Source organism: Phyllobates terribilis, unplaced genomic scaffold (assembly GCF_046119375.1).
Source record: "Phyllobates terribilis strain yellow unplaced genomic scaffold, ASM4611937v1 Scaffold_5__5_contigs__length_657084704, whole genome shotgun sequence".
NCBI lineage: Eukaryota > Metazoa > Chordata > Amphibia > Anura > Dendrobatidae > Phyllobates > Phyllobates terribilis.
Genome location: NW_027362765.1, coordinates 478,891,197 through 478,911,605, shown reverse-complemented (window position 1 = coordinate 478,911,605; position 20,409 = coordinate 478,891,197). Strand labels below are relative to the sequence as shown.

Sequence of the window (20,409 nt, the reverse complement as noted above, 5' to 3'; positions counted from 1 at the left end):
ACTTATTCATTCACACTAGGTGCTCAAAGTGCTTAAAGTGGTTATGCTCCATGTCAACCCCCTCTCAGATGGCTTTATGTGACTGCCAACAAATCAACAAATAATGCTAAAGAGGTTTGCCACAAAAACTATCATTCCAGAGAAAAGAATGCTATATAAGCTAGCATAACCAGAATTTCAAGTTTTATCTGCCATTTTGCTGGAGATGGAAACAGTAAGTCATCACTGTTGGAGTACAAAGTATTATATGTTTGTATTACAAGACATTTCTTAAAAAAAAAAAAAAAAAAAACTGTGGTAGGAAGAATTATTTTAGAAAAAATCTGGAGTAGAAAATGGTCCATGTATGTTAAGTACAGGTTGGGCTTAAAGGGAATGCATTATCTATATTTTATGTACTCAGGAAAACCAGTTAGGATTAACAACATTCAGATATATTCCTTACAGCAGCAACATGGATCATAGGAACAACAGGCTTGAGATGTTCATTGACTAGAGTTGAGCAAATTTATTTGAATACAATTGGATTCTACTCAAATTTGGCAAAAATCTGCTTTCTGGTGAATAGCAGTAGTGTCATGGGTGTGTCAGAGGTGACAGACAGTCGTCCTGCAGTTGGTTGCAGAAGATCTCTACGTTTGGCATTACAGACATCTTCTTAGAAGCTGGCTGTCTCTAGGACCCAGCGGCTACCTCCCTCTGGCTAATTACCTCCTTGGCCTGAGTGTTTAAATACCTGTTTTTTCTGAGAGGAAGGTGCCGACGATATTCATTACTACTTGTGAGGCTTTAGCAAGAGTAGGACTTCGTCCTCTCTGGAGCTTGAAGCCGTGTGCGCATTTGGCTGGAGTCGTCTAAAGCTAAGCAATCCCCTCCTGTTTGTCTACCCTTGTAGTCTATAGAGTTTAGTGGAGATCGACTAGTGCTCATCTCCTTCCTTCCCTAGCCTTAGCCTTATGCCAGGGAAAGTTAGGGCGAGGCACGCGTGCGGCGATTGGTGAAGAGCCAATATAGGAATGGTAGTTGAGACAGGATGACACTAGATCAGACTTTGAGGTCTCCACTCCCCTCTTTCCCTAGTGTCTGGGCTCCCTTTCCCTCTCCCCTCTGTGTTGCACTAAGTCTTTTCCACACCCTGCGTGACAAGTAGAGTACCAATGCTAGCGAGGTGGGCAATGATGTGGGTATGTGACTTTTTTTTAAATTTTTGATCTTCATTTTTTATGTTCTGCGGTCTAAAGAGACTCCAGATTATAATGAGGGACATTCAATTCACAGACAATAACTGTGTGAATTGAATATCCTGGGAAAATCCAGGCGAGCAGGCGAATTTAAATTTTGCCTTATATCCTCATAGATTGTGCTATGTAAAAAAAAATTACAAAAATGAAATAAAAATACATTCAAAGTAAATCTGTCAGTAGGATCAAGTCTCCTAAATCGTCTATACGGGCATGTAGGTTATAGGTTTCTGAATAAAATGATACCTTGATATCTGTGATCTGATGTCTTATTCTAGAGATATTCACGTTTTTCTTTATGTAAATTAGCATTCAGGCCTATGGGCCGGACATTGATCTGCATGAGAATCTGCTCCAGAGATTATTTTAAATTAAAGGGGGAATTACCAGTGTGAGACATGTTACTAGCACAGAGAAGCAGAACTGAATTTTGTCTCATAACAGACATGTTAGCATCTGTAGCTCTCTGCTGTATTACAACAGTATTGCAACACTGACTGCCTGTGAGATAGAAGCTGAATCACTTAGAGGACACCTGCATATGTGTTTAATGTGTACTGTGTCAGCTATAATCAGACACACCTCAGCTATGAGATCAGGAGACCAGAGAGCGGCCATTACATATCACACTGGCAACTGTCTCTTTCATTTAAAATAAGCTCTGGTGACAGATTCTCATGCAGATCAGTGTCCATAGTCCTGAACAGTTCATTTACATACAAGAAAAATGTGGATTTCTCTGGAATAAGATATCTGATCGCAGTTATCAAGGCATCCTTTTTTCAGCTTCCTATGCCCATATAGATGGCTTAGGAGGGTTGCTCCTACTGACAGATTCCTTATTAAGAGAATCTCTCATCAAGTTTTTGCTACCCTATCTACCATCTGAGAGCAGCATGATGTAGGGGCAGACACCAATTCCAGCAGTGTGTCATTACTTTAATAGATGCTGCAGTTTTGATTATAAACTGTTTATTTGCTCACATCTGCCAGTTCTCTGAATGCTGAGCTGTGTATAACCCTGCCCACAACACTGATTGGCAGCTTTCTGTGTACACTGTGCATAGGCAGAAAGCTGCCAATCAGTGGTGGGGGCAGGGTTGGACTATAGGACAGCAGGTTTACTAGTCCTCTAATGATAACCTCCTGCTGGTAAAACAATGATTTTATAAGAAATACACTAAGCAGCGCAGTAAGGGATATATCACTGGAATCACGATTTCTATCTCTATATTATGTTGAACTCAGATTAGGTAGCAAAAACTTGGTCACAGATTTTCTTTAAGACAAAAACCTGATTTAATCCATAGGTAATTTTCTGATTATATCTTCCCTTTAAAAATGGTTTCTCTGAAGTATATATTGTATCTACTTACACAATTATGCAGTTATTAAATTACATATTAAGCTTTAGATACAAACACAAGCATGTTAGTTTACACACAATAACCAAGTAACATTAAGTGTCTAACAGACCGACTTTTAGTATTCTAAGGTGTTCATGATATAGCCAACATTTATATTTTCTTGCAACATTCAACCACATATTGCTGATAAAGGCTGTGTAATTGCAAGATACATGACATTTATAATATAATTGTCATGTTTCTGTGGGATTGTATTTCTTGCATACATTTTGGAAGCATTATACAAACATGGCAGTCGTTGACAGATAATGCAAATGTTCAAGCACATCATGATCCCGGCTGTTAAAGAATTATAACATGAATTCAGAATGCAGACATGTGAAAGAAATTCTAAAATAATTTACTGTAGTAAATGTTTATGCTGTTATGAAGTCTCTTTAGGGTTTTACTTTAGATATTTTACTTTCAGGGCAGGTGCATAAAATCATTTTCAACATGTAAGAGAAAATCGGTCCTGTTATGCTGATCATACTCTGATAAGAGTTTGAACAGAGTGTGATCCAATTTTCTTGGAGGTGGAGAGAAAAAAAAATTCTCCACCTTCTCTATAATGTCAGTCCGTGAAAATCGGACCGCACTCGAATGTCATCCGAGTTTTGTCCCATTTTTTCCACGGACCCATAGAGTTGAATGGGCGAGTGTCATCTGATTCTCAAAGCCAAATATTGCATTCTGCGATTTTTTTCCTCCAACTGAGTTGGACATCTGCACAGCCCCAAAGAATAAAATGGGGATGAGTGTTATCCATCAAAATGATAGATAGCACTTGTCCAAGTTATACGATCATCTGCACGAGCCCTGAAGGTTGTCACATTCAAATTGCAGTCCAATCGCAAAGTAGTAAGCTATAGAGAAGGGGAAGCTACACAGACTGAAATAAGTTTTGTGGGAAAATATTCAGTATAATCCATGTTTTATTCGTTTAAAGCTGTTGTCACACCTTCTTAAGTGTTTGTAAAAATAAATAGAACGTATATATTTTTTCTTGAAAAACAAGTAAAGCAAAGATTATAAAAAATGGAGGGATTTTAAATTCCATAGTTTATTTCATATTGCCTAGGTTAACATCCACCTCTGTGATCTATTAGCGCTGGCCAATCTCCTAGTTAAGGACCACAATACTTATATGCTTTTTTTCTATAGATCTTGCAAGTGTTTGTCTGGAGCTGATCAGATTTTTAGAATGCTCCAAAGATGCTCCTAAGGCAATGCTAACTGTCTGAAGCATCGGAGAGTGTACAGTTCTGCAAAAGTGATGCAAACATTCCATTAGGCCAAACTTTCAATTAAAGAAGCACTCCTCCTCCCATCATAGTTTTTATCCTCTTAATATATTGCAGTCATCATATTATATAGCACTGTGTACGTATGATTGCTCATTTTGCCCTTCTACCCAGCTAATTCTTCTCTTTTCTATTAGGTCTATGACATCATGTGATTAAAAACTGACTAGCTGAATCCTTTAAGCTCTAAGTAGAAAAGGGAAGTCTATTTTCCCCGCATGAGTCATCATCAGACCTACAATTCTGCATTACTGCAGCTCCTGACTGGGGGGAGGAGGGAGCAGCTGGGTCAAGAGTTGAAGAAGGGGATGATTCATGCTGGTAACAGAGACTTCCTGCTTCTACATAGAGCAAAGAAAAGCGAAGAATTAACTCGATAGAAAGGCAAACTGAGCAATTTTAAGTACACAGTGCTATATAATATGATGATAGAAGAGGATAGAGACTTTGATGGGAGTGCTTCTTTAATTAGGAGAACAAGGCCTCCCACTAAGCAGAAAACCAAGAGCCAGGGGGAGATGCACTCATGAAGAAAGATCATTAGACAAACCCTTTAAATCTTTGCTCATTCTGGATTATTCTGTCATTTGGTCGGTCCTATTCAATTATTGGTAACCTTGTCTATATTAGCACATGTACAGAGATGTCAAATAGATATAGGACCATTTGACTGAAAAGCTCAGAATTAGCAGATATTAAAATTAATAAAATACAAGTTATCCTGAATATTTTCCCGAAAAACTACATAATAATTGGTTCAGCTTCTTCTGTTCTATTTTATGCTGTTTAAATAGTGGTCTGAATTTTCAATGTCAAATTTGAATATGAATCTTTCAGAATCCAGCTGTTGTTTCTGATCAACTTTTCTGAAACTTGTAGTTTTAAAAATCTTTATTACATTACTGGGTTGAAATGCATCATAGAGCAACTTCATAATACTGGCATTTTGATATTAGAAAATGGAGACCACGAAAGCATTTGATTGAAAAGATTGAAAAGCATTAGTGCCAATATATTTGACGTGTGGCTAGTATAGAACAGTAGGGCATGTGCTGAAACTTTACTCTGTGCATAAACGTTGGCCGTGAATGAAAATGAAGAGTAGGTTGGAAACCTCGATGACTCAACTATGAATACTACAGAATGGGGTAGCTGAGTGAAACTCATTACTGCAATATCTCCATGACTTATTGCTCCATTTATTCTATTCATTCAATTAGGGTGACAAACAAATTCTTAAAATATTACATTAGCCTAAAACCTAAATGAATTCATTCCACCATAGTATATAATTGTATTAGGTTAATTTAACATTCATTTTTCAATAGCATTAAAAGAATGGTTTTATTCTGGCATTGCAATGAGAACGGCCACAGATAATCAGGCACAGTATGGAGTATGGGGCTAATTTTTGTCTCTCCCAGGCACTTAACTATAAAATGACTCACATGGGGATAAACACTTTTATACTTAGTGATTCTATTTCCAAAGCCTTTTACAGTCCTTCAAAACTACGTACATTAGCTATTTGTGCAAAAATATAAATATTTTAATATCTGAAATTAGAGATATCATATTTATGGAATGGTCAACAAAGACCTATTTATTTCTGGAAAAAATACACTGTAGTGTCATAGTCTAGATATTAACATACTTTACATGGCATCAAGATATAATTTCATGTGATAAGCTGTAATGTGTGTGTACATGAGGAGTTGCACTATTTCTGGCCATAATATAGCTTGTATCTGTCATTATTTAATATTTTTCACTCTTCTGCAATCTCTATCTCTGAGGCTACATTTACAAGACCGTATATTAGATGCGAGTGATGGCCGAGGAAAAAACTGACAGCACTCAGACCAATATTATTCAGTAACTTGAAGTATAAGACACTTGGCACTCAAATAGGTGAAGGTGAGAAAAATTTAATGTAGAACAGCAATGCAAACAAAACACAAATGTTTCAGTCTATCTCAAACTTTCATCAGTGTGCAGATTTCCCAAGAAGAAGTACTTAACATAGGAGATCAGTGTGAGGATAAAGCAGCCGTATCGACTGCTGGATGCAGGAGAGAGGCAACTGTATGTGAGGAGCGCAGGGTGGTAGTTGTGGCGAGGGGGCTGCTGTTCTGCTCCCACACCCTGTCACCCCACAAATAAAAGATAAAGTCCTGACTGTCCTATGGTGTGGGTGAAATGCATCACACTCACTGTTGCGCTGGAAGTCTTGATGGGTACCATGGTCCTGGATCTAGATGCCTCCACACATTGAACGACAGACTCCATGTCCATTTTTTAACATATTCACTTTACTCAACAAGTTCACAGTTTTCAAGGCAGTTACAGTAAAGTACGTGTCCATTTAGTCAGCCTGAGTTCTCCTTTTTGATTCTGGCCCTCCTGGCTCCCGAGATGCTCTACAGCTCTCATGCCTCCTGGCCCACTTTTCTGTGTCAGTCTCCTATCTGGCTACACTGATGGAGGTCTGAGATAGACCGCAATGTTTGTGTTTTGTTTGCTATTGTACATTAAATTATTTTCACCTTTATCTATTTGTGTGTCTAGTGTCTAATAATTCAAGCTAGGGGACAGAATACTACTTGGACACCTTAAGGTCAGAAGAGCAGTTGTCTCTTTCCATTCAATATTATTGCCAAAAAGGAGAACCAGGTGATGGCACTGTCTTTACCATCAATTGAGATCAAGGTGCAGGAACTTCAGGTTGCTTGTAAGTAAAAATTGTTTTATTCACACTAATATAAAACAAATAAAAACTATATGCACAATGAATTTCGGCTGTTTGCAGCCTTCTTCAGATGTATCACCGTTAGGAAATCAATTATTAGTCAATATTATTGACTAACATTTCATTGTAAATTGCAGCATGCACTAGTATTTTCGATATTTGAATGAGTTTCACCTAATTACAGTACAGACCAAAAGTTTGGACACACCTTCTCATTTAAAGATTTTTCTGTATTTTCATGACTTTGAAAATTGTACATTCACACTGAAGGCATCAAAACTATGAATTAACACATGTGGAATTATATGCTTAACAAAAAAGTGTAAAACAACTGAAAATATGTCTTATATTCTAGGTTCTTCAAAGTAGCCACCTTTTGCTTTGATGACTGCTTTGCACACTCTTGGAATTCTCTTGATGAGCTTCAAGTGGTAGTCACCGGAAATGGTTTTCACTTCACAGGTGTGCCCTGTCAGGTTTCATAAGTGGGATTTCTTGCCTTATAAATGGGGTTGGGACCATCAGTTGTGTTGTGCAGAAGTCTGGTGGATACACAGCAGATAGTCCTACTGAATAGACTGTTAGAATTTGTATTATGGCAAGAAAAAAGCAGCTAAGTAACGAAAAACGAGTGGCCATCATTACTTTAAGAAATGAAGGTCAGTCAGTCTGAAAAATTGGGCAAACTTTGAATGTGTCCCCAAGTGCAGATGCAAAAACCAACAAGCGCTACAAAGAAACTGGCTCACATGAGTCACCTCTGCTTCTGAGGATAAGTTTATCTGAGTCACCAGCCTCAGAAATCGCAGGTTAACAGCAGCTCAGATTAGAGATCAGGTCAATGCCACACAGAGTTCTAGCAGCAGATACATCTCTACAACAACTGTTAAGAGGAGACTTTGTGCAGCAGGCCTTCATGGTAAAATAGCTGCTAGGAAACCACTGCTAAGGACAGGCAACAAGCAGAAGAGACTTGTTTGGGCTAAGGAACACAAGGAATGGACATTAGACCAGTGGAAATCTGTGCTTTGGTCTGATGAGTCCAAATTTGAGATCTTTGTGCGACGCAGAAAAGGTGAACGGATGGACTCTACATGACTGGTTTCCACCGTGAAGCATGGAGGAGGAGGTGTGATGGTGTGGGGGTGCTTTGCTGGTGATATTGTTGGGGATTTATTCAAAATTGAAGGCATACTGAACCAGCATGGCTACCACAGCATCTTGCAGCGGCATGCTATTCCATCCGGTTTGCGTTTAGTTGGACCATCATTTATTTTTCAACAGGACAATGACCCCAAACACACCTCCAGGCTGTGTAAGGGCTATTTGACCAAGAAGGAGAGTGATGGGGTGCTACGCCAGATAACCTGGCCTCCACAGTCACCAGACCTGAACCCAATCGAGATGGTTTGGGGTGAGCTGGACCGCAGAGTGAAGGCAAAAGGGCCAACAAGTGCTAAGCATCTCTGGGAACTCCTTCAAGATTGTTGGAAGACCATTTCCGGTGACTACCTCTTGAAGTTCATGAAGAGAATGCCAAGAGTGTGCAAAGCAGTCATCACAGCAAAAGGTGGCTACTTTGAAGAACCTAGAATATAAGACATGTTTTCAGTTGTTTCACACTTTTTTGTTAAGTATATATTTCCACATGTGTTAATTTATAGTTTTGATGCCTTCAGTGTGAATGTACAATTTTCAAAGTCATGAAAATGCAGAAAAATCTTTAAATGAGAAGGTGTGTCCAAACTTTTGGTCTGTACTGTATGTCTATGGGTGCACAAAAAAATCAGAACCCATCTGGATCAACCACTTAGCAACCATTTTTTATTATACATTGTCATTACCTTAGGAAATTGTATTTGATCTTATAAATTTTATTTACTGTTGATATATAAAAATGAATGCCATACGGATGACTATACAGATGAAAAATATATATATTTCTTCTGGATAAAGATCTGAAGATTTTTTAGGTGCTCGTGTAAACTTAACCTAATACTGCATTGACACATCCATGTGACACGTCAGTGCACTGTTCACTTTTTCCTCGGACAGCATACGATCCATAGAGTTTCATTGATCCATACACATAACAGTTTTAAAAACAGATCCATGTCTTTGCTCTGTGAGACTCAGAACAGGTCCTATTCATATCTGTTTTAAGGTTCAGCAAATAATGTTTATGGGGATCCATATAAAACAAAAGACACAATGAGGACAGACTTTATACTTCAGAGTGCCATCCAAGATTCATCTATTTTTAAATGATACATTGTTAATAGTCAATGGATAAAAAAAATGTTTAGACAGTCTACCTACTTCAGTAAGAAGAATGGATGAGAAAAAAAATGGTAGCAACTAGGAGACACCTGAGATGAAAGTAGGATGACATCTGAGAAAAAATTGGTCCATTCCTCTAAGATGGTAACACTGACACGGATGTGCGAATGTAGCCTAAATGTAAGTTTTCCCTCAGATAGTGAGCGGAAACAAGTTGCTATCATCTCTTACACACACTGCACAAAGAGAGGAGAAGATCTGGCTCTCTTATCTCTCTATTTGTTTCTTTGCCTCAGTCTCCCACCAGCAGATCCTTGATCCTTCCGCATCTTCATCTCTCCATAAACTTATATGGACAGTTTATAATTAGTGTTGAGCGAATTTGTTCGACATTTCAAATTCGTGTTTGTGTTCGGGGTTCCGGCTTGTTCGCACCAAAAAATCTGCTCCGCCCATGAACATCCCTGATTTGCCACGCTGTCACGCAGATAACATCTCAACAGTCTGACATTCTGACATCATCCAACACATGTCATCCTCCTCGGTCTTTTTCACTAAATGCTTCTGGTGCTTACTTGGTCTCAGACCTTGTGGCGCACATTGTGACTTAACGTGAGACTTGTGCCGTGATGATTCTATGCAATATTTGAGGCAAAGTTCATACCAGATGCCCTTAGGTCAAGTGAAGAAGGCCAAAGAGTATGACACGTGCCAAGCGACATCAGTAAAACGAGCTCAGAGTACTCAAAGGACTGGATGCAGGCAGCTTCTGAACAGATGAGCGATAAAGTAAATATTAATTATTTTATTATTTGCTTAATTTTTTATTCCAGCATGCCGTTATTATGCACTGAGGTCTAAAGAGCCCCCAGAGCTTAGAAAGGAAAATGCAATTTGCATCACATATCTTTAATGAGAATCAAATTTTCCTGCCAAATTTGAGCGATCTGACAAATTTGAATCTCAGCAGATTAGCTCATCTCTAATAAAGAACATACTTACCTTGGTTAAACTATTGAGTTATTGAAAAATTAGCTGATTTTATATAATATTGTGTAGCTTTCTCCAAAGTATCTCTTGCAAGAAGAAAAATTGAATACTCTACAACTATATAGAGCAGAAGCCGAAAAATGATCTCTACGAAACAAGAGGTTTCAATATATATTGAGGTCTCAATGGCAAGGGTATTTCCTCATATATCTTAACTATTGAACGGCATATATTTATTTGAAATTACAGTACAGACCAAAAGTTTGGACACACCTTCTCATTTAAAGATTTTTCTGTATTTTCATGACTATGAAAATTGTGCATTCACACTGAAAGCATCAAAACTATGAATTAACACATGTGGAATTATATGCTTAACAAAAAAGTATAAAACAACTGAAAATATGTCTTATATTCTAGGTTCTTCAAAGTAGCCACCTTTTGCTTTGATGACTGCTTTGCACACTCTTGGAATTCTCTTGATGAGCTTCAAGTGGTAGTCACCGGAAATGGTTTTCACTTCACAGGTGTGCCCTGTCAGGTTTCATAAGTGGGATTTCTTGCCTTATAAATGGGGTTGGGACCATCAGTTGTGTTGTGCAGAAGTCTGGTGGATACACAGCAGATAGTCCTACTGAATAGACTGTTAGAATTTGTATTATGGCAAGAAAAAAGCAGCTAAGTAACGAAAAACGAGTGGCCATCATTACTTTAAGAAATGAAGGTCAGTCAGTGCGAAAAATTGTGAAAACTTTGAAAGTGTCCCCAAGTGCAGTTGTAAAAACCAACAAGCGCTACAAAGAAAATGGCTCACATGAGGACCGCCCCAGGAAAGGATGACCAAGAGTCACCTCTGCTTCTGAGGGTAAGTTTATCCGAGTCACCAGCCTCAGAAATCGCAGGTTAACAGCAGCTCAGATTAGAGACCAGTTCAATGCCACACAGAGTTCTAGCAGCAGACACATCTCTTCAACAACTGTTAAGAGGAGACTTTGTGCAACAGGCCTTCATGGTAAAATAGCTGCTAGGAAACCACTGCTAAGGACAGGCAACAAGCAGAAGAGACTTGTTTGGGCTAAAGAACACAAGGAATGGACAATAGACCAGTGGAAATCTGTGCTATGGTCTGATGAGTCCAAATTTGAGATCTTTGGTTCCAACCACGGTGTCTTTGTTCGACGCAGAAAAGGTGAACGAATGGACTCTACATGCCTGGTTCCCACCGTGAAGCATGGAGGAGGAGGTGTGATGGTGTGGGGGTGCTTTGCTGGTGACACTGTTGGGGATTTATTCAAAATTGAAGGCATACTGAACCAGCATGGCTACCACAGCATCTTGCAGCGGCATGCTATTCCATGGGGTTTGCGTTTAGTTGGACCATCATTTATTTATCAACAGGACAATGACCCCAAACACACATCCAGGCTGTGAAAGGGCTATTTGACCAAGAAGGAGAGTGATGGGGTGCTTCGCCAAATGACCTGGCCTCCACAGTCACCAGACCTGAACCCAATCGAGATGGCTTGGGGTGAGCTGGACCGCAGAGTGAAGGCAAAAGGGCCAACAAGTGCTAAGCATCTCTGGGAAATCCTTCAAGATTGTTGGAAGACTATTTCCGGTGACTACCTCTTGAAGCTCATCAAGAGAATGCCAAGAGTGTGCAAAGCAGTCATCAAAGCAAAAGGTGGCTACTTTGAAGAACCTAGAATATAAGACATATTTTCAGTTGTTTCACACTTTTTTGTTAAGTATATAATTCCACATGTGTTAATTCATAGTTTTGATGCCTTCAGTGTGAATGTACAATTTTCATAGTCATGAAAATACAGAAAAATCTTTAAATGAGAAGGTGTGTCCAAACTTTTGGTCTGTACTGTATATATATATATATATATATATATATATATATATGTATATATTTATCTATCTATCGTGAAGATGCATCCAATTTAAGCTGAGACTATGGAATGAGTTGACTATGACAGTGAACGGCCAAACCAAAAACAAGGATCCCAATGTTGAAAGCAACTGATTAGGACATAAACCAATAATGAATGGATCAAGATACAGTACGAAGCCAGGAGTAATATTCACACCATATCTAAGCTAAGACTATCAAAAACATATATTATTTTATATTATTAGCAGCAGAGAAAACATCCAGAATAGAAGCATCAGCATCCTCTTCTTTTCTACTTTATAACAAGTATGTGCTCCTTGCCATTGCCAATTCTAAAACAAAGAATACATTGTTGCCACCAACCATGGTGTCTTTACATCCATACAAACCTATTTACTAAGGAGTAAATGTAGGTAAATAGATAAAATAAAATCAGCAAAGTCTGTATTTTTTCCTTCTGTGCTGCAGGAGAAACAGTAAGGAGACTGGTGATCATAGGTGGATGGAGCCAGAAAACAAGGAGAAAACTAAGTGCAGATTTTATTGTCGACGTGTTTTAAAGTTTTCACACTTCTTCTTCAGGATAAACCATAGAAAACCGAGAAACCACAGAAACACGTTCACAATAAAAAACGCTCTTAATTTTCTCCTGGATTCTTTCTCCATCCACCGACGATCTCCGGTCTCCTTAATGTTTCTCCTGGCAGTGCAGAACAAAACCCCACTACTTTTTAATCATTCATCCTGGGTCACTTTGCGGGTCTACAGCAACTATAACATTTCTATATTGTTGTGGTCACACAACTTTACCAAGTGAGCAAACTCTCTTAATGCTATTCCCTTTGTTACTGGGATAAGACCCTATTGTGCTATTGTTTTTTCCAGCCCTTCTTCAATAGTATTTTTCCATTGTAATATTGTTCTAGTGAAAAGAACGGACATCATATTGATCTAGCAATGTATTGCATTTAAAAACAAGATATGACATCAACTAAACTCCTTTCTGAATAATTTAGAATACATACTTGATATTATTTCCATAGTTTTCCTTTGAATCAAAATGAAATCCTTGACTGCTATGTGAAAGTCAATATCCGTGAAATACATTTTAATACATCAAGTATACAATAAGCCATATCATTTGCCATCTTCCTGCAAACTACAGTGTGAAGTCATGTGTTTCCTTATTCTTTGCATGAAGGTAAAGAGAAGTATGACAGCAGGATGTAAGGATCGATATAGCAATTAAATGACAAGATTACTCAGAAGATTAGCATACCGCTCAATAAAAAGAAAAAGGCGCTTCTCTAAGCCTATTAGTACTCGACAAGCAGCGATTTTTATTTATACGGTTGCTCCCCACTGATCTTTCCTTGGATGTGCTATTTAATACTCACTGTGCCTCCAAAATTGTAATGAGTATGTATACCCCACACTGTTCAACTACTAAAATAAAGCGGCATTGTGATGTTCAGATAACCGGAGAAACACATTAAGAACAATCTTTAACACTCCATGTGAATTCTTGATTGGACAGTAAAAAAAAAAAATGCTCTATATCATCAATTATTTTCTTTGAGACTTTTATCATTGTAGTGAGAAGTGAAAACTCTCTCAAGGGAGCACAAAAGTCGATATACTTCAGAAGTATTGTTATGATCTGTACAAACCACTTTATATAATTATAGACCTTAACACGTAGAAATAATAAAGTCAGCAAAGATGGAATCATCCTAAACCAAGGATTAGAAATGTTCAACACATCAGAGTTATATTTCCGGTAAGGATCATACGTACAACTCTATTATGACTCAATTTTGTATGGATATGGATGTAGCACTGAGTAGATGTGCTCTATGTACAGATTTATTAATATAAATCATGTTCAGCTATGATGCATGAGCCTTCCAAGATACCTTTGTATGCCTTAAATTTATTAGTAGAGGTTTACCTTTTTTTGGAGGACTCTACAAATCTAAAAGAATAAAAATTGTGCCAATCTCTACAGGATTCCATATATATGGAAGGATTCTTCCTCTAAACGCATTGCCTCTTGGGGAGTGCATCACCATAAATGAGTTTGATGGAGGCAATATTGTCATAAAGTCTCCATGCACTGACATACATACTAGATGCATAGGGGTCATCTTGCGTAAGAGTCAATCAATTAGTGGCTCAAAATCCAAATAGACTACCTAAGTCATTGGCAGCTTTAGAATAACGCTACTATGACACTTTGCATACAGTAAATAACACTTTAATGATTAGCTATTTTAATTATTTGTACTTTTACTTGTGTATAGTGCAGCAAATCAAGAGAGACTGTCAGCTTGTATAAAAGCAGAAGCAGGGAATGCAGATGCCACATTGTGGTGAATCTGGATAGTGAAAACCTCACAGCTCACAGTTTAGCCATAGAGATATTTAGAAAGAGACATAAAATTTTAAAGAAACTGTATAGAGTGTGAGATGGCTCCACGGTGATGAAGATTAGTATGTGAAAAAAAGAGAATAGTGTCATATACTGCATTGTTTGATGTCAATTGAAGACTTTGAAGAACTATGATTCACGGTGAATTAATTCACCACAAATCAAATTTCCGTGAAAGATTTGGCAAATCTGGTGCATTTAAGTTTTAAAAAAATTCACTTATCTCTAATTAAATACATTTATGTATTTTTTATTAAGATATAACAAGATAAATCTCCCTCTTTATTTGTAAAGTGAAAGAAAGTATGTATTGCCTAATGATGTATGTGTCAACAACAGATATCTCCATACAGTGCATTAGGGGAATCCATAATATGTCTCAAATACTGCCATTCAGTGCTGCAAACATTTCCATTTCTCAAAAAGTGGCTAAATGCATCCATACACATGAAAACCAGCAGAATCTGCAAAATATTGCAAAACAGGATGACCAATATGATATATAAAGGGTCCTCTGCACACTCTTGACAGAAGATCTTGGGATAGAATAAAGTCAAGTTGAAATTTTAAGGTCTGTCCCTTTTTTCAAGGAAAAGTAGATACTGTCAAAAGAGTTTCCTCTATTCAGGACACAAACACATTCGGCTGAGCCGTGCTATTTTGTTTATAGGAAAGTTGGAAAAATACACTAGCTGTCAGTTTCATGTAGTATAACCTTACATGACATGTTATATTACCATTCCAGCTATGGTCTAATTTTGAAGTCATCCTCAGTACATATTATTACTCTAACAACTGCATTCTTTTATTGTTAAATCTAATATCACACTTTGGCTTGTATTGTTCTTATAATATCGTTCTCCTAAATTGTGACAGTAAGTGTAACTGAATGAAGGTGAACATTCTCATTTTTTTTAACTATTGACTTTTGTAATTTCCCATTAGAACATGCATAGGTTAAAGCCGCTGTCGTGCTACATTGCAGCTGAATCAGCCACGGATGTCTAAGTCTTTAACTACAGTTTGTACATTAGATGACATTTAATGACAGTTATGTCTGTCAACTGTAAAATGATAATGTATTTCATGCAGAGTTTGATTTGGTACAATTATGTTTACCTGTGTGGGTAGAAAACTAGAGCTTTCAAAATGTTATGTAAAATGTAGTATAGCGAAGATTGACAGCAGCAGAAGCTGATTCTGAGGCAAATCAGTGGGATTCAGTTAATGTGCTACCATATGTATATGTCCACTTTTATCATACTCATCTAGCTCCTCAACTGTCTTTGTCATCACAGCTCCCTGCTGGTCTTTGGCTAACTTGTTAAAGTCTCCTCCTAACTCTTTGCCCATGCTGACATGCCAGCACCAGACGTTTTCCACTCATCTGGTGCTGGCATGGCCACAATTCAAGTTCTAACATCAAGATTAGAGATGAGCGAACCCGAACTTTAGGTTCGTACAGGAAACCTAGGGTCCGGTGCTCAACTCCGAACATAGACTTCTCCCGGAAGTCCGTTTTAGTGTTCGGAGTTCGGATGATGAGGAGAGAGACTTTTGCAGCACCCTAGCCCTTACTTCAACCATTTTACAGCACCAAAGTTCAGATCCCCATAAATGTCTGTGGGGTTCAGGTTTGGGTAGAGTTCTGGTACCTGAACTGAACTTTGGACTAAAGTTCGTTCTAACCCGACAAACCCGAATATCCACAGGTCCACTCACCCCTAATCATAGTGACATTATGTGTATCTATCCAATTGGCCAAGTGGGGAGGCACACAATGATGAGCAGTGAAGAGGAGGCAAGCGCCAGAGAGGGTGACATAGGGTGACATATGGGTGACAAGCTGTAGCTCCAGGGAGAGGAGAAGAAGTAGGTGAGTATAATAATTTAATGTTGTTAACCCTATCTGAATCTTGTTTATTATGCGATGGGATCAGGAGACATCAGAGCATAATATGTGTCTTTCTTTTAAAGGTAATTGTGGCTCATTTTACACCCATTGTGACATAGATGTTTAAAGTACACTGGTCCCATCAGGTCTACGAGATATATTTATTAAAGTATGCAGTTTGTACTGTAAAATCCCGCAACAAATCTGTTTTAAAAAAAAAATACGAAGAAGAAACCAGAAGCTGATTCTTATAACTGCTAATAAAAAAGATGTCACACTTGTCAAAATTGTTTAGAGGAAGTTCCTTGTCATTGTCGTCAACATAATTGGAACAATCATAGTGTGGGTTATGTCCTCAACAGTAGGAAGAAAATACCACTATAAAAACAGTCTAAGACTTAGTTTCCATATGTTATGTCTTTTTAACACTCTGTTCATTAATCCATTTTCTTCCAAATATCTCAAGAACTTTAGAACCTTCATATCAATACATAACCTTGAAAATGTAATTTCACTCAATGCCAAACAAACCATCTAAATCTGAGAAATAATCAGTGTTACGGCATCTGTAGAACATATGATATACAGTAGTAACACAATATTACCTATTGCAGCACATGATATATTGCAACCAAGTGACAATTTTTCTAGCTTTGACTTTTCAATTATATGTAGGTCAACATTTTGGAGCCATACGAAAAAAGAAAATTCTAAATAAGTTAATGTTATTTTTTTCTTACTCTTCAACCAAACAATGCATATTTCCTGCTGTAGATCTATAAGTAAAATCAGAGTGCTATCGTGACCTACCAGGGCACCAAAAAGTAAGATTTGGCAGAGGCATGTTGCCATCTGTAGACCTATAGTGTCTACACTGATGTATTCACAAAGGAATAAGGCAATGACAAAAAATTTTCACATTATCATGATATATGAATAATATAATAAAAAATTAAAGAATCAACCTTCTTAAATTTTATGGTCAATTTGATGCTGGATTTTCTTTTGGGCTGCATACAATATGTTTTTTTGTATGTATTTCTCTAGCTATATATCATATGGTACATATAAGTTGGTTAGAGTTAATTGTAGGTGAGACCACAAAGGAAGGCTGGCCATGCATATGATATTATATTTACTAGGGAGAAATGTCATCTTGAGTTTGGGGAAAAGCCGAAATGATGTTACAGTCATGACTGCTCCAGAATGACAAGTTACACATTTATCATATTCAAGGGACACCTGACATGTAGAAAATCTCCAAAAAGACTTTGGCCCTGATTTATGAAGGTGTTTACACCAGAATTCAAAATTTTGCAACTTTTCGGGTTTTCATGCCACTCTCAGACAGCTCCATCCAAATAGGTGGAGGAGTGGAGCGGTTGGGACAAGGCTTGGCAATGCCCATCCAACAGATTGATTAAAAATTCTGGCATACCTTATGCCATAAATGTTACTCCAGTTCCTGACTGGAGCAACAATTTTAGAGGGATGCAAGCAAGTGAGATGCAAAGAATTTGTTTAGCGGCATGCTCCTTTTAAAGGGAATCCGTCAGCAGGTTTTTGGTAACTTATCTGAGAGCAGCATGATGCAGGCAAAAAAAAAGTTGATTCCAATGATGTATCAGTTAGTTTACTGGGTGTAGTAGTTATGACACAATCAGAGTTCTTCGATTTAGTAATGCAGCAGAGCTGAGAAAGCTAACCCCGCCCACACCAAGCTCTGCATGTACAAATTCTATAGACAGTGAGCTGCTGAACACAGAATGGGATGGAGTCAGACTACCATGCATGCGCTACTGTAGCTGCTGTAGTCCAGACAATGATAATCACAGGGTGATAAAACCTTCATAATAAATAAACAACAACACAAAGCCTAATATGTGATACATCGTTGAAATCTGTGTTTAAACCTCTACATCATGCTGTCCTCGGATTACATAGCAAAAACCTGTTGAGAGATTCCCTTTAATCAATCAAATCCTATTCCTGCACAATCATTTCCTGCATCATCAATTAATTAATCGGGGCCTTTCTATTGTCTTAATTAGATGTGAATTTAAGGAAAATTCTTTCTTTATATAGCTAACTGCAGACAGAGCTAGTAGAGATGTATAAAACCTTGATATTTTTATTAGTAACTGATGATCTGTGAGCTGGTATTGCATCTATGACCAGTTAATAAATTATTAAGAATGTTGTAGCTCTCAGTTTTTATCCACTTGCTCACTCCGACCCTTATTTGTAGTCCTCTTGTGGCTGCAGTATGTTTTTTTAAACTGCAGCAGCTACAATATATATTTCATCTTTTAAAAATACACACATTGAACCTGCCATTTTGGTTTCCACACAATTATTTCATCAACAATGCCAAAAACAGACATCTTTACATGAAACATGTTGATTTCTATAAGTGGTGACCTGCTTTCCAGCAGTAGAAGTCATTACTATTCATACATTCAAAAATAAAGAGACAATATAATATTTAAATAAACTTCTCAACCGAATAAGAATTAAGACAATATTCCTAAAATAAGAATCATAAAAAAATAAAATAAAAAGGACCAAGGTTCTTCTTCAATGGTATGGTCAAATTGATAAATTGATGCTGAATTTCTTTTAAGCTGCATACAAATTGTTTAGGCATCTATCTATTTACTGACCGACACAGACCAAATAGGGCTCTGGGCAAGAACAGCATATGAGCCCTTTGCAGTCTAAAGCCCCCGTCACACTAAGCGAGATCGCTAGCAAGATCGCTGCTGAGTCACAAGTTTTGTGATGCAACAGCGACCTCAGCAGCGATCTCGCTACGTTTGACACATAGCAGCGACCAGGCCCCTGCTGTGACATCGCTGGTAATGTCGAAATGGCCTGGACCATTTTTTGATCATTGAGGTCCCGCTGGGTAGCATGCATCGGTGTGTTTGACACCTTACCAACGACTTCGTTGGCGGCTCAGTATTGAAACACATAGGCGTGCATTTGCGTTGCTTCGCTATAGAGGTCGCTATGAGTCGCCTTATCGTTGCTGCGTCGTTAGGAAGATCTGACTGTTTGACATCTCACCAGCGACCACATAGCGATGCAGCAACGATCCCTGACAGGTCTTATCGTTGTCGGGATCGCTGTAGCGTCGCTAAGTGTGACGGTACCTTAATAGCTCATCATAATGCAAAATACCACCTGCTATGGAGATGGAAAAGGGCCCCCTTATCTCTTGGGCCCCTATGTGGCTGCACAGGTTGCATCAGTGATATGTCCACTTCTGCATGAATCTATCCGTCTATCTATCTATCTATCTATCTATCTTTATCTATCTATCTCAATGCTAGAGCATAGGGGATTGCAAAGAAGTGCATGCCCTGGTGTCTATTTCTACCTATTACCTCACTCCTAACATTGTCAAATGATCGGGGGCAGATTAATCTACAGAGTGCAAATTGATGCTTCTTCTTTCACTGCAACCTGCGTAGTGAGTGCCCATTTTCCTCTGGCGGCTTGTAAGGTGACTGAGTGAGGCAGCAGCTGTGTTGTAATCTTAGTTGCTGTCACCAGTGCATAAGTAAAATGCAGCAGTGGAAATTACTTTGCTACTGAGGCTGCGCTCTGTGTAAGCAGTAACTGAGATGACAAAGTTCAGTATAATGAAGAACTGCATGTGTGAGAGTCCTTCATATTTAGTCATCCTAACTATTTTGCTCTGAATAGGCAGCAACCAAGATGACAGAGTCTGAGCTAAATCTAATGACGTGTTGTATCATGTACAGATATCAGAAGAACAGCCAACAATAAAGTGATATCAGCTGCTGCACTCTGCACATTATGCAAGAGGACTAAAATTTTCTATCCACCTACTAAGCTACCTATCTTATATTTCCTTACACTTTTTTTGTCTGCTTTTATTAAAACCAAATTTCAATTAAGCCAAGACATATACATTACAATAACATTTTCTATGGGTTTTGAAACCAGGTTTCATAAGGATCTAGTATATTTTCTGCAGTAAGATTTATTTTAAATGGGAGGTGTAGCTTTAGGAGAGGCAAAGGTAGCTATCAAACAATGCAGAATAAAGAGGCACTAGGTGTCACAGGTGTGTCAGAAGTGACAGACAGTCGCCCTGCAGTTGGTTGCAGGAGATCTCTACGTTTGGCATTACAGACATCTTCTTAGAGGCTGTCTCTATGACCCAGAGGCTACCTTCCTCTGGC

The 20,409-nt window shown here is 38.1% G+C and overlaps 1 protein-coding gene across 1 annotated transcript in view; it reads right to left on the bottom strand.

Moving 5' to 3' along the window:
• PCDH15 (protocadherin related 15) overlaps positions 1-20,409 on the bottom strand; it is a 2,836,044-nt gene that overhangs the window by 2,304,646 nt on the left and 510,989 nt on the right. The gene's annotated exons all lie outside the window — the stretch shown is intronic.